We start from the raw sequence: 15,293 nt of genomic DNA, 5'->3' as shown, positions 1-15,293 counted from the left end.
GAACTTTCAATTTCAATTTCAATTTCAATTTAACTTTCAATTTAACTTTCAATTTAACTTTCAATTTCAATTTACTTTCAATTTAACTTTCAATTTCAATTTAACTTTCAATTTAACTTTCAATTTAACTTTCAATTTAACTTTCAATTTAACTTTCAATTTAACTTTTAATTTAACTTTCAATTTAACTTTCAATTTAACTTTCAATTTAACTTTCAATTTAACTTTCAATTTAACTCTCAATTTAACTTTCAATTTAACTTTCAATTTAACTTTCAACTTAACTTTCAACTTAACTTTCAACTTAATTTTCAACTTAGCTTTCAACTTAGCTTTCAACTTAGCTTTCAACTTAGCTTTCAACTTAAATTTCAACTTAAATTTAACTTTCAATTTCAATTTAACTTTCAATTTCAATTTAACTTTCAATTTCAATTTCAATTTCAATTTCAATTACAATTACAAGTACAAATACAATTTCAATTTCAATTTCAATTTCAATTTCAATTACAATTACAATTTCAATTTCAATTTCAATTACAATGAGTTGAGAGAAAATGAAGACTTCATGGCTGAAATTAACAAGATTGCCCGAAAATTGGAGCTCCCTGATTTATCCGATAGCAACGTTGAACATTTGCATCGTTTGCCCCCCAGAAAGGACAGAAGGCCTGTGGTGATTGTAAGGTTTTCCAACCGAGCCCTCAGGCGCAAATAGTTTGAAGCACGCAAGTGCGCCCAAGAAAAGTTGACCAACATCAGCTTCTATGAAAACTTGACAGCAATGAACAGGCGATTGCTATGGCTGGCGAAGATAAGGGCAAAGGAAAATGACTACAAATTCGTGTGGACTTCTGAGGGTAAACCGTTTGTAAGAAAACAAGCAAAAGCAAGTGCTATCAGGATTGCAACCGAAAATGACCTGAGCAAAATTGTTTAGATCAGTGACGACAGGTATTTTGATTTCAAAAAATCAAGATGGCGTACCACACGACAACTTCGTTCAATGATCTGGTGAAAAGTAACAAGTGTTTTCTTGAAAAGGGGCTTTCTTTTTTTCATTTAAATACACAGAGTCTGAGGAACAAACAAGATGACGTCGGTACATACCTCTCACAACTACAATGTTCCTTTGATTTCATGGCTTTTTCAGAAACATGGTTCTCAAGTGTCACTGATGTTACGAATTTTTCCGGGTACAGTCACGTTTCAGTTTATCGTGAGCAAAAACGTGGTGGAGGGGTGTCCCTATTTATCCGCGACTGTTTTCACTATGATACCATAGACGACTTTGAAACTGTTGCCATCATGTGCAAAAACATTGCCATCGTATGCATTTACCGACCGCCCCAGGGCACGCTGTCAATCTTTTTAAACTACATTGAATCACTCATGGATTTTGTCAATTCCCGGAAGAGGCATATAGTGATCATAGGGGACCTTAATATCGATCTTAACTCTAATAACCCTGCTGAAGTTCAACTTCTTGAAATTATGCTTCAAAATGGTTGTGAGAACGTCATTGAACAGCCTACGGGAGTCACATCGAATACAAGTACGCTGATCGACTTATGTTTCACAGATTTTTCTAAGTCTGCTAGTTGCTCCGGTGTACTTTGATCAGGATTGAGCGATCATCTACCAATTTTTGTAGCATTACCGATCGCCACGCGTACACAGTGCACAAATAATACTATCCGTATCATCAATGACGGCGGTAAAAAGACCTTTCATTCACTTGTTGAAAACTTGAACTGGGCGAACATATGTAAGGAACCCGAGCCATCTGTATCCTACGATATTTTTATGTCCGAATTACAAATTTGTTACGATGCTGCTTTCCCACTCACAACAATTGTTCGGCACAAGAAAGCAAGAAAAGAATGCATTACGAATGACCTTTTCAAGCGCATAAAACACAAGGATAAGACATTCCTCAAACTGATGATATAGTATTTTATGCAGACGATACGAATGTATTCTTCTCTGGAACAAATCTTAAAGAACTTGAAAACACTGCTAACACGTGGCTATTAAATCTTAGTGTATGGCTAAACTTAAATAGTCTTGAACTCAACGAGAAAAAAATTAAATTTATGCTTTTTTGTGCAAAAAACAAGCCAATTGATTACGATTTTAAGCTTCGTTACGGCTCTTGCTACCTTGAGCGTGTCAGCTCCCATTCCTTTCTAGGAGTTAAATTCTATCACAGCCTAGGCTGGAGCGACCACATAGACCACACCCGTGTCAAGATAGCGAGAGCCATTGGTATGCTTTCCCGGCTTCGAGATCGTATACCTTGCTCGCTGAAAAGACAGTTTTATTTCTCTCTTATCCATTCTCGCATCAGTTATTGTCTTCTTATCTGGGGTACTTGTAACAAAACTGACTTAGAAAGAATATCAGCCCTGCAGTCGCGTGCAGCTCGGTTTCTTTTACCTGCAGGAAACTACACAAATAGTAGCTCGGCAAATACACAATCTCGAATGATCCCTGTGAAAACCATGTATGAACTCAAAATATGTGTGTTTATTTATAAGAAAATAAAATCAAATTACATTAATTTTTTTAACACGTACCAAAATAGATCTACTGGTTACAGCTTGCGTCAGACTTCTGTTGTGGTAAATAGGCCTCGTGCTAACTACGGAACACAATCAATTGAGCACCAAATCCTGTTGATGTGTAATTCTCATCCGTTTGTAATAGATGCAGCTAAAAATAGTTACACGCCCAGGGGTTTTAAACGCATCTGTTCGTCTTTCTTTTTGTTTAACGTTGTGTCCTAGACGACCAAATTCTTACTTCTGGTTCCGTTTGATGTAATATTATGTCGGTTCGAACAACCCTAATGTATTGCCTTTCTGTATTATTTTTGTATGATTTAGTGTGTATTATTATTTTATTATCTGTATATATTTACAAGAACTGTTTATGATGCGTCTGTTGTGTAAGTGATGGCAAGGACAACCTTTTTTTGTTGTGTAATGCAATACCGCTCCTGCTGCTGTAACCAAGCGAGGACAAGACCCAGTCAGGAGGTTTAGCACCTCCTTTTGTCTTGCCTCGTGGGCAATACCTGTATGTTGCCCAAAGGAGAAATAAACAAAAAAAATTCAATTTAACTTTCAATTTCAATTTAACTTTCAATTTCAATTTCAATTTAACTTTCAATTTCAATTTCAATTTAACTTTCAATTTCAATTTAACTTTCAATTTAACTTCCAATTTAACTTTCAATTTAACTTTCAATTTAACTTTCAATTTAACTTTAACTTTAACTTTCAATTTAACTTTAACTTTAACTTTCAATTTAACTTTCAATTTAACTTTAACTTTAACTTTCAATTTAACTTTCAATTTAACTTTCAATTTCAATTTAACTCTCAATTTCAATTTCAATTTCAATTTAACTTTCAATTTCAATTTAACTTTCAATTTCAATTTAACTTTCAATTTCAATTTAACTTTCAATTTAAATTTACCTTCAATTTCAATTTAACTTTCAATTTCAATTTCAATTTCCATTACAATTACAATTACAATTTGAATTTCAATTACAATGAGCTGAGAGAAAATTAAGACTTCATGGCTGAAATTAACAAGATTGCCCGAAAATTGGAGCTCCCTGATTTATCCGATAGCAACGTTGAACATGTGCATCGTTTGCCCCCCAGAAAGGACAGAAGGCCTGTGGTGATTGTAAGGTTTCCCAACCGAGCCCTCAGGCGCAAATAGTTTGAAGCACGCAAGTGCGCCCAAGAAAAGTTGACCAACATCAGCTTCTATGAAAACTTGACAGCAATGAACAGGCGATTGCTATGGCTGGCGAAGATAAGGGCAAAGGAAAATGACTACAAATTCGTGTGGACTTCTGAGGGTAAAGTGTTTGTAAGAAAACAAGCAAAAGCAAGTGCTATCAGGATTGCAACCGAAAATGACCTGAGCAAAATTGTTTAGATCAGTGACGACAGGTATTTTGATTTCAAAAAATCAAGATGGCGTACCACACGACAACTTCGTTCAATGATCTGGTGAAAAGTAACAAATGTTTTCTTGAAAAGGGGCTTTCTTTTTTTCATTTAAATACACAGAGTCTGAGGAACAAACAAGATGACGTCGGTACATAACTCTCACAACTACAGTGTTCCTTTGATTTCTTGGCTTTTTCAGAAACATGGTTCTCAAGTGTCACTGACGTTACGAATTTTTCCGTGTATCGTGAGCAAAAACGTGGTGGAGGGGTGTCCCTATTTATCCGCGACTGTTTTCACTATGATACCATAGACGACTTTACTTGCATGTGTGACGACTTTGAAACTGTTGCCATCATGTGCAAAAACATTGCCATCGTATGCATTTACCGACCGCCCCAGGGCACGCTGTGAATCTTTTTAAACTACACTGAATCACTCATGGATTTTGTCAATTCCCGGAAGAGGCATTTGTGATCATAGGGGACTTTAATATCGATCTTAACCCTAATAACCCTGCTGAAGTTAAACTTCTTGAAATTATGCTTAAAAATGGTTGTGAGAACGTCCTTGAACAGCCTACGAGAGTCACATCGAATACAAGTACGCTGATCGACTTATGTTTCACAGATTTTTCTAAGTCTGCTAGTTGCTCCGGTGTACTTTGATCAGGATTGAGCGATCATCTACCAATTTTTGTAGCATTACCGATCGCCACGCGTACACAGTGCACAAATAATACTATCCGTATCATCAATGACGGCGGTAAAAAGACCTTTCATTCACTTGTTTAAAACTTGAACTGGGCGAACATATATAAGGAACCCGATCCATCTGTATCCTACGATATTTTTATGTCCGAATTACAAATTTGTTACGATGCTGCTTTCCCACTCACAACAATTGTTCGGCACAAGAAAGCAAGAAAAGAATGCATTACGAATGACCTTTTCAAGCGCATAAAACACAAGGATAAGACATTCCTCAAACTGATGATATAGTATTATATGCAGACGATACGAATGTATTCTTCTCTGGAACAAATCTTAAAGAACTTGAAAACACTGCTAACACGTGGCTATTAAATCTTAGTGTATGGCTAAACTTAAATAGTCTTGAACTCAACGAGAGAAAAACTAAATTTATGCTTTTTTGTGCAAAAAACAAGCCAATTGATTACGATTTTAGGCTTCGTTACGGCTCTTGCTACCTTGAGCGTGTCAGCTCCCATTCCTTTCTAGGAGTTAAATTCCATCACAGCCTAGGCTGGAGCGACCACATAGACCACACCCATGTCAAGATAGCGAGAGCTATTGGTATGCTTTCCCGGCTTCGAGATCGTATGAAAAGACAGTTTTATTTCTCTCTTATCCATTCTCGCATCAGTTATTGTCTTCTTATCTGGGGTACTTGTAACAAAACTGACTTAGAAAAAATATCAGCCCTGCAGTCGCGTGCAGCTCGGTTTCTTTTACCAGCAGGAAACAACACAAATAGTTGCTCGGCAAATACACCGTCTCGAATGATCCCTGTGAAAACCATGTATGAACTCAAAATATGTGTGTTTATTTATAACGAAATAAAATCAAATTACATTAATTTATTAACACGTACCAAAATAGATCTACTGGTTACAGCTTGCGTCAGACTTCTGTTGTGGTAAATAGGCCTGCACCAAATCCTGTTGATGTGTAATTCTCATCCGTTTGTAATAGATGCCGCTAAAAATAGTTCCACGCCCAGGGGTTTTACACGCATCTGTTCGTCTTTCTTATTGTTTAACGTTGTGTCCTAGACGACCAAATGCTTACTTCTGGTTCCGTTTGATGTAATATTATGTCGGTTCGAACAACCCTAATGTATTGCATTTCTGTATTATTTTTGTATGATTTAGTGTGTATTATTATTTTATTATCTGTATATATTTTCTCATCATGGAGACTGTGGAATTCCTAAGGAGCTTAAATTGGGTAAGAAATATTCATTTCTTTTATTTTGTTTCCATTTTTTATACCAGTACTTTTTTCTTAAGATCATCAAGAATGGATTTTGTCATCCACGGGCAAACAGGTTTCTTGTAGTTTCTTATGCATGTTTTCTCACTACATTGTGCAATTATACTTTGAAGGGCGTCAATAAAATTGTTAAATTCTGTGTCAACATTACCGTCATATGCAGCAGAGAAATCTGTTTGTTCCAGTAAGTTGCGAAGTAAGCCATGATTTATTTTTTTATGATGTTTAGTGTGATTATGCTTCACACCCTCTGGAGCCTTATTTTCCAGGGCAGCAAATATTGGCAAATGGTCGGAAATTGGAACAGAGCACACACCAGCACAAACAATGTCATCCCTGCTACAAAGGACATGGTCAATCAGTGTACTTGTGGTGGTGGTAATCCGGGTAGGTTCAGCTATTAGATTATGTAAGTTGAAGGATTCCAGCAACAATGTGTAATCATTTTGTGTGTCTGATGTGGCATCAATGTTAAAGTCACCAAAAATAATAATCCTACCGTTAGGCCCACGCGATAACGAAGTGAGGGATGTTTCAAACCTTTCAGTGAAAGACCCCAGTGATGAACTTGGGGGGCGGTACACCACTCCAACTATTATGCCATTTGCCAGTTTGATAAAGAGTGCTTCTATACATTCGTCGCTAACAGATGCTGTAGAAAGGGCCCGAAATGCAATGTTTTGTTTAATGAATAAGGCTACACCACCTCCTCTTGCATGCGACTACCGTGGGAGTGACAATAATTTATAGCCGGGGATTGAAATGGTCTCATTTTTCCTCAACCAAGTTTCACTTAAAGCAATTAAATCGAAAGTAGACTTATGGTGAGAAATATATCCAGTCAATTCATTGAGGTTTTTACGTAGGCTTCGAACATTACAGTGTAGAATTGAGAATGTGTCCCCGTTTTCTATCAGTTGGTCTATTTGAGAAATAGTGTACGGCATTTTCTGCCTTTAAAAAAAAAACAAAGAACACAAAACAAGATGCTACCCTTGATTCGGTCAGTCTACTCTCCCTAAGTCGTCCTCTGACGCAATGTGTAGGACAGACGACTTTTCAACTTTCCTCATCAAGATTTTCCCTTGTTCCACCCAAATGAACTTCCAGCCTTTGTCTTTCTTGAGTTGACGGGCTTTGGTGAGTAGACGTTTAGTTTCCACACAGAGATGCTCATTAATATACACTGGCTCCTCGCCCTCGAATCCCAGATCCCCGGAATTGATCCTTTTCTTCCTAGCAGCAGCAATCAACCTATTTCGGGCAGTCTTAGTACAAAACTTCACAATAACATTAGGTTTACCCTTATCTTTCGACCGCACACGGTGAACCACATCGATGTCACCCTCCGAGACAGAGGCACCAAGGTTGAGCGCAATGTCCCCAACCGCCTTCCGCAGGTCTTCGTCTTTAACCATAGGTAGCCCCCGAATTTCAACGTTCATGCTCCTGCTATACTGCTTTAGTTCCACAATCTCCTTCCTGGCTTCTCTGAGTTCTTCGCTTAGCCGTTCGGTTTCTATTTTGCTACTGGCGTTCTGACTCTTCACCTCTTCAAGCTCTTGACGGAAGCCTTCAACATTCTTTCTGAAATTCTCAAATACACTGTTTATATGGTTCATGGATTCACAGGCGTCGGCAAGTTCCTTTCTCATCTCGGCATTTGAACTCGTCACTTTTGCTACATCGCTCTTCATTTCTTTGGCAAACATATGAAGCCTTTCTACCAGATCTGTAAGGACTTTTACAACTTCTTTTATACTATTAGGCTGCTTCTCTGTAATGGTTGCAGCCAAATCACCATGCTGTTCACTATTACTTCTATTCATGTTACTGTTCAGTGACAGCAGTGAAATACTGTGCTAACACGACCATCCAAGGCAATCAAAGGAAGACACAAGAACATCACAACACACTTTTTGGCAGCAGCAGCGGTAGGAGCGCATAGGCTTATTCTACTGAAAAACCAAAAGGTATTCCACCAACCTGTGAATACAGAAGCACGTCGCATTAACGTCCGGCCTCCGTCGCCGCTGCTGCCAAAGTGATTAGGCCAGCCAAGATCAACGCCCACGCGATGTGGCGATAACAGTCCCGTCTTCGCAGTTCCGTCGGAAGATGGCAGCTCCTACAATGGCGGGAAGCGCGAACACGCTGCGTCGTTGAAGAATGCGCTGCACATTTCCAAGTTCGGAGTGCTGTTCCCAGATCTTCTCCGCCAGGCAAGCTTGCTTCTGTGTCAACGTAAGTCCTCGTCGGGATAGGTGTAGATCAACGGGCACCTGTGAATACAGAAGCACGTCGCATTAACGTCCGGCCTCCGTCGCCGCTGCTGCCAAAGTGATTAGGCCAGCCAAGATCAACGCCCACGCGATGTGGCGATAACAGTCCCGTCTTCGCAGTTCCGTCGGAAGATGGCAGCTCCTACAATGGCGGGAAGCGCGAACACGCTGCGTCGTTGCGTCGTTCCCGGGTTCGAACCCGACCGCGGCGGCTGCATTTTTATGGAGGAAAAACGCTAAGGCGCCCGTGTGCTGTGCGATGTCAGTGCACGTTTAAGATCCCCAGGTGGTCGAAATTATTCCGGAGCCCTCCACTACGGCACCTCTTCTTCCTTTCTTCTTTCACTCCCTCCTTTATCCCTTCCCTTACGGCGCGGCTAAGGTGTCCAACGATATATGAGACAGATACTGCGCCATTTACTTTCCCCAAAAACCAATTATTATTATTATTATTATATTATTATTATTATTATTATTATTAATATTGGGGTACATTCGGGTCATATTTCACAGTGGAAGGCAGCTCGCTATAAGCGCTGGTTTTCTGAGGGACATAAAACACTATTATTAGCACATTATTTTGTAAGCGATATGTAAATGGTGGGTTCTCCTGGAATACTTGTACGAAATCAGACATTTTTTTTTCGCATTTATTGCAGTTATTTCGGTGCGTATATTACCATCTGCTAAGCAGCACTTCCACGTCCGTGCAAGACCTGCCTGCCTCTCACATGTACACCCCAACAACATTCATTCAGTGTCATGGAATTCATTTTTAACGCTGAAGATCCTCAAAGCATGGCGTCGTCCGCGTGGGCAGTGCGTGAAACAATGATGCCGATGCCTCTCATGATTAAAGCCGAAAGTTTGGATGGTTAGATAAAGCTCGTAATGAAAAAATAGTGCCAAAGGAACACGAAGGACGGAAAAGGAACGATGAAGCGCTATAGCGCTTGTCTCTCGTGTCCTTTTGTGCTATTTTTTGTTCATGAGCCTCTCATGAGTGCCTGTGTTTTCGGCTTTCATCTGCAAATAAAGATGTTCGGCCTTTGATTCAAATTAAGCACCGTCGCAAGTAAAAAGCCTGGAAATAAATTTAATATTATCAGTTGAGAGATTATCCCTTTGAGATGAGCACAACCTGATAATACCGTACTTTTCGTACCGTATATTCAGTTTGGGCACAAGAAAAGTAAGTATTTTAGAGGGCTTATTTTTCAGCAAGAAAATTGTTTTAAATAAATTTTTAACACACAAAATTGGATTTTACCCGAATAAGAAAAGCCCTGTATTCACACAGTATACTTTGTTTGCTTTTTTGCTTATAAAGGGTTTGCCCTAAACTGTGAAATGAATTCGTTGTATTTTTTTATTAACTGAACAGTGGAGACACAAGAGGAAAATAAGCCATATTCGCTGAACAAAAGTATTTAATTATACAGTTTCCGAAACAGACCATTCTAGAGGTCGAAATTACATGCCGACCCAAGAGTTTTATCCAGCAGTAACTTGCACTGCCGATTGTCTGCAATGTTAAGATTTTCTGTAGTGGCATCAGTTTACAGCTGAAGAAAAAGGTGCATGTGACTACAGCAAAATTTCAAAAGACTGCATTGCGACCGCGGCACACACGTTTGAAATGGTCAATGTTTGACAAATTACAAATTCGAAAATTACAAATTACAAATTCGAAAATTACAAATTCGAAAATTACAAATTACAAATTACAAATTACAAATTACAAATAACAAATAACAAATAACAAATAACAAATAACAAATAACAAATTACAAATTACAAATTACGATAGACGGTAGACGATAGACGATAGACGATAGACGATAGACGATAGATGATAGATGATAGATGATAGATGATAGATGATTGATGATTGATGATTGATGATAGATGATAGATGATAGATGATGGATGATGATTATGATGATGATGAATTTTTATGGAGCAATGGCATCTGCAGCCACACAGCGCCATGGCACAAGGTATTTTTCGTTTTCTGAAGGTAAGGTCAAAGACCAATTTCCCAAGCATTTCACCGTTAATAAGCCGAGTATCCGGCCAGGAGTAGCTTGGGAAGCTCAGTATAGCTTTACTGATTCGATTAAAAATCCTAAATTTATAATGAGATATTTGTCCTATAAAACAACAGAAGCCAAGCGACACGGATATTGTGTACCAGTGACTCATACAGAATCTATCCAGCGTGCTGTATTAAGGCACTAAGACAAAAATTGAACCAGACAACGTGCGCGAACTAACAAAGTGAAGTGGTTGAAGTCGGCGCATGTCCTGTTTCGTCTCTCTTTTCTTCACTTGTTTGACGTACGTAGTGAGTAAGTACAACGTGCCCAATGCATCAGGAGGAACACCCAACTAGCCACCATGGTAGCTTTGCGATAGTTACTCTTTTTTTTATTGGAATTCATGCAAACGTGACTCCTCCCACGTCGCCGCCGCTCAAAATACAGATGTCTCTTTTGCTGAAAAAAAAATCTTTCATGCAGAATAGGAATGAAGCATTAATCATCCTTTTCTCTTTTTTGCTTTTCTCCTTTCAACCGATGTACCACTACTACCACCACCAGCTAACCATTGTCGTAACTCAGGAATGCATAATAAAGCTGTGGCAACGTTCCTATTTAAAATACAGTGTTTTCTAAAAGTGAGTACTTACTCGCGATTGTTTCAAAGGACATAGATTTTTTTCTTCGAGATTTGCACCAAAATGATTCTTAAGTACTTGTACCGCCCCCTTTCGGCTCGATATAGAATGTGTTGGATAAGGCCAACTCCCTGTAAACCTGGCACACAGTGCCACGAACCCTTGACGAGCCAGAAATGACTGCGGACTTGTGGCCCGACTGTCTCGTCACTGTCCGTGAAGAGGGCTAAAGGCTCAGAGTTGTCTTTGTAACCGCTCTGAAAGATAAATGAATTGAATAAAATTCATCCGTACAAATTGACTTACACTATTTTAGTACCTCCCCTCCAACGAAATTACATTTCTCGCTTAAATCTAAACTGTGTAGCGCACTGTTACTTGCGTTCGGTTCCTGAACATCTGTCTGGGATTGGAAAACGATAGGGCGGATCACATTTTTATGGAGCCGAAAAAAGAATGTGCTGAAATCTCACGCCACGTAATATAACCACAGGCTGTCGGATTCAAACCAAACAGCTTCGCTACCTCGTGCCTCATAATTCATGGTTCGCACATAAAACCCTGTTGTCAAATAAATACGCTCAAATGATAGCATTCAAGCAATAGGTGACCTTCTACTCAGATCAGTACTACTTCTGGTCTCCAAGTACACGTTTTGGTGACATCTAGGTTAAATGTCTTAAGTGTGTATAGGGCGTACTTTTCGCAAGTCGCCAAGTTAAAGAAAACAGCCAGAAGAACAGGCCATAAGACGGTTAGAAACTGAGTAAGAACCGAGATGTCACTTCTAACAACTGAAGATGTCTAACGCACTTTTACTTCTGCAATCACACAGACACGCAAAAACAACATACCAGGCCTTTGACAGCTAGTTCGGCTGAAATATTTGTTTTCCTTGTGCTCGATGGCACTGCAGCAGTACATATAGCTTGTCAACCTACGTCTCTTATACTAGAACGGTTTATTATACTAGAATGATTTATTTTTCTGGAATGGGGAGAGGTGGTAACAATCGGGTGAAATTTTACAACTCAAACTGGGGTACAACCCGCCGCGGTGGCTCAGGGGTTAGGGCGCTCGACTACTGATCCGGAGTTTTTTTTTTTATTCGAAAATGAAACTGAGCACAATTCAATATGTACACTAATAACTGGACCCATAGCCAGGGGCTAGTTTCGGGTTCAACACAATACAATACAACATATTTGCAGCACGCGGAAACGAACATTTCTATTCCTAAAATGAAAATTAGAACGTTATAAGATTTACGGAGAAAAAATACAGGAATACAAACAAAACGCTCACAAAAAACATATTTCTCTTCGAAACAAAAAGTAAAAATTCATACCATATACTTCACATATTCATCAGGAACATTTTGAAGGATTGCACAAAATTTGTTTCTGTTTTAACCTCATTAGGAATGCCATTCCAGATTAAAACTCCATTGAATTCTAATAATCTTTGCCCGTAAGTATTGTGACAGGTGGGCAAATTGAAATGTTTTGCACTAGCAGCCCTAATCTCCCTTTTAGGAGTTATAAAGATACTGTGGGGAAGCGGTTCATTGAGCTGTAGTATTTTATGAATTGTATGGGCTATCTTTAATGTATACATGGAATGGAAAGGTAGAATGCCGGTGGACTTGAAAGTGGTTCAGTAGAGTCAGTATATATTGAATAAGTAATTATTCTTATCGCTCTCTTCTGCAATCGGATTACAGGTTCGAGATATGTGGGGTATGTGTTACCCCATGACTCCATGCAGTAGATTAGCTGGCTTTGTATAAAAGCAAAGTAGAGTATTCGGAGTATAGAGAAATAAAGCATTCTCGCGCTTGTTATAAAATATGACAACCATATGCCAGCTTTGAGCAAACTTGCTTTACTTGATTCTTCCAGTGCATATCAGAATCAAGATATACGCCAAGATATTTAAAACTGCTTAATTCTTGTATTGACTGGTTATTTAAATACAAAGCAACATTTTGGTAGTTTAATTTTTTTCCCCTAGAGCGGAACAAAGTATATTTGGTTTTCTGAATGTTAACGGAGAGGTGGTTGTTAGTAAACCAGTTAAGAACCATTTCCATCTCTTCGTTTATCTTTTTGTTGAGTTCATCGATTGTGTCTCCTATAAATATTAAAGCTGTGTCATCAGCGTACATCACTGCTTGAGAATGTTTTAGTATAGACGGGAGGTCATTTACATAAAGCGAGAAAAACATTGGTCCCAGGACTGAGCCCTGTGGTACCCCAGTCAGCACAACCTGCGCCCCAGAAATCACGTTATTCATTACAACATGCTGTACGCGGTTTGTAAGGTAACTATTGAAAAAATCTAACATTTTCCCTCGGAAGCCATACTTACTGAGTTTATCAACAAGGATTGTATGATTAACCGTATCGAATGCCTTTTTAATATCTAAATACACCACTATGGCAATCTTATTATCGTTGAGGGCAGTATTTATCATTTGCGATAGGACAAGGACTGCGGATGCTGTTGATCTATGTGGCATGAAGCCATGCTGACTTGGGCATATAATATTAAACTTACCTATAAATTTCTTTATGCGTATAGATAGTATTTTTTCAAAAACTGTATTGATGACACGAAGGACTGAAATTGGCCTATAATTACTCGGTTCCGACAGTTCCCCTTCTTTATGGATAGGCACGACTTTAGCTACTTTTAGTCTTGCAGGAAATATTGAACCTTCTATAGAGTGCGTAAATAGGTGTAATAGGTGCATGGCTAATATGTCAATATTATCTTTGATTATTTTTACTGGAATGGCGTCCAGACCAGGGGATTTGCTTACTTGAAGTGTGCTTACCACACTAACAATTTCGCCCAGCTCGAGCTCTTTCATTACAAAAATATTTATAACAGGGTTTATAAGATTGCTAGGATCAGTTATCGGGATCAGCTGCTGGGCTAAGAGAGGCCCGAAATTTACAAAGTAATCGTTAAATATGTCTGCCACATCCTGATCAATTACATCAGGTTGTACTTGTTGCTTAGAGGTAGGGCGAATAGCATCCTTTACGATGTTCCACATTTTCGCTGTATTTCCATTTGCTTCCTGAATAAGGAAGGAGTAATATTCCTTTTTTCTTTTTCTTATCATGAAGACTGTGGAATTCCTAAGGAGCTTAAATTGGGTAAGGTAATATTCATTTCTTTTATTCTGTTTCCATTTTTTATACCAGTACTTTTTTCTTTAGATCATCAAGAATGGATTTTGTCATCCACGGGCAAACAGGTTTCTTGTAGTTTCTTATGCATGTTTTCTCACTACATTGTGCAATTATACTTTGAAGGGCGTCAATAAAATTGTTAAATTCTGTGTCAACATTACCGTCATATGCAGCAGAGAAATCTGTTTGCTCCAGTAAGTTGCGAAGTAAGCGATGATTTATTTTTTTATGATGTTTAGTGTGATTATGCTTCACACCCTCTGGAGCCTTATTTTCCAGGGCAGCAAATATTGGCAAATGGTCGGAAATTGGAACAGAGCACACACCAGCACAAACAATGTCATCCCTGCTACAGAGGACATGGTCAATCAGTGTACTTGTGGTGGTGGTAATCCGGGTAGGTTCAGCTATTAGATTATGTAAGTTGAAGGATTCCAGCAACAATGTGTAATCATTTTGTGTGTCTGATGTGGCATCAATGTTAAAGTCACCAACAATAATAATCCTACCGTTAGGCCCACACGATAACGAAGTGAGGGATGTTTCAAACCTTTCAGTGAAAGACCCCAGTGATGAACTTGGGGGGCGGTACACCACTCCAACTATTATGCCATTTGCCAGTTTGATAAAGAGTGCTTCTATACAATCGTCGCTAACAGATGCTGTAGAAAGGGCCCGAAATGCAATGTTTTGTTTAATGAATAAGGCTACACCACCTCCTCTTGCATGCGACTCCCGTGGGAGTGACAATAATTTATAGCCGGGGATTGAAATGGTCTCATTTTTCCTCAACCAAGTTTCACTTAAAGCAATTAAATCGAAAGTAGACTTATGGCGAGAAATATATCCAGTCAATTCATTGAGGTTTTTACGTAGGCTTCGAACATTACAGTGTAGAATTGAGAATGTGTCCCCGTTTTCTATCAGTTGGTCTATTTGAGAAATAGTGTATGGCATTTTCTGCCTTTAAAAAAAAACAAAGAACACAAAACAAGATGCTACCCTTGATTCGGTCAGTCTACTCTCCCTAAGTCGTCCTCTGACGCAATGTGTAGGACAGACGACTTTTCCACTTTCCTCATCGATTTTCCCTTGTTCCACCCAAATGAACTTGCAGCCTTTGTCTTTCTTGAGTTGAC

This window comes from Amblyomma americanum, chromosome 8 (genome assembly GCF_052857255.1).
Source record: "Amblyomma americanum isolate KBUSLIRL-KWMA chromosome 8, ASM5285725v1, whole genome shotgun sequence".
In the NCBI taxonomy this organism is placed as follows: domain Eukaryota; kingdom Metazoa; phylum Arthropoda; class Arachnida; order Ixodida; family Ixodidae; genus Amblyomma; species Amblyomma americanum.
Note: the sequence above shows the minus strand (reverse complement) of the source record.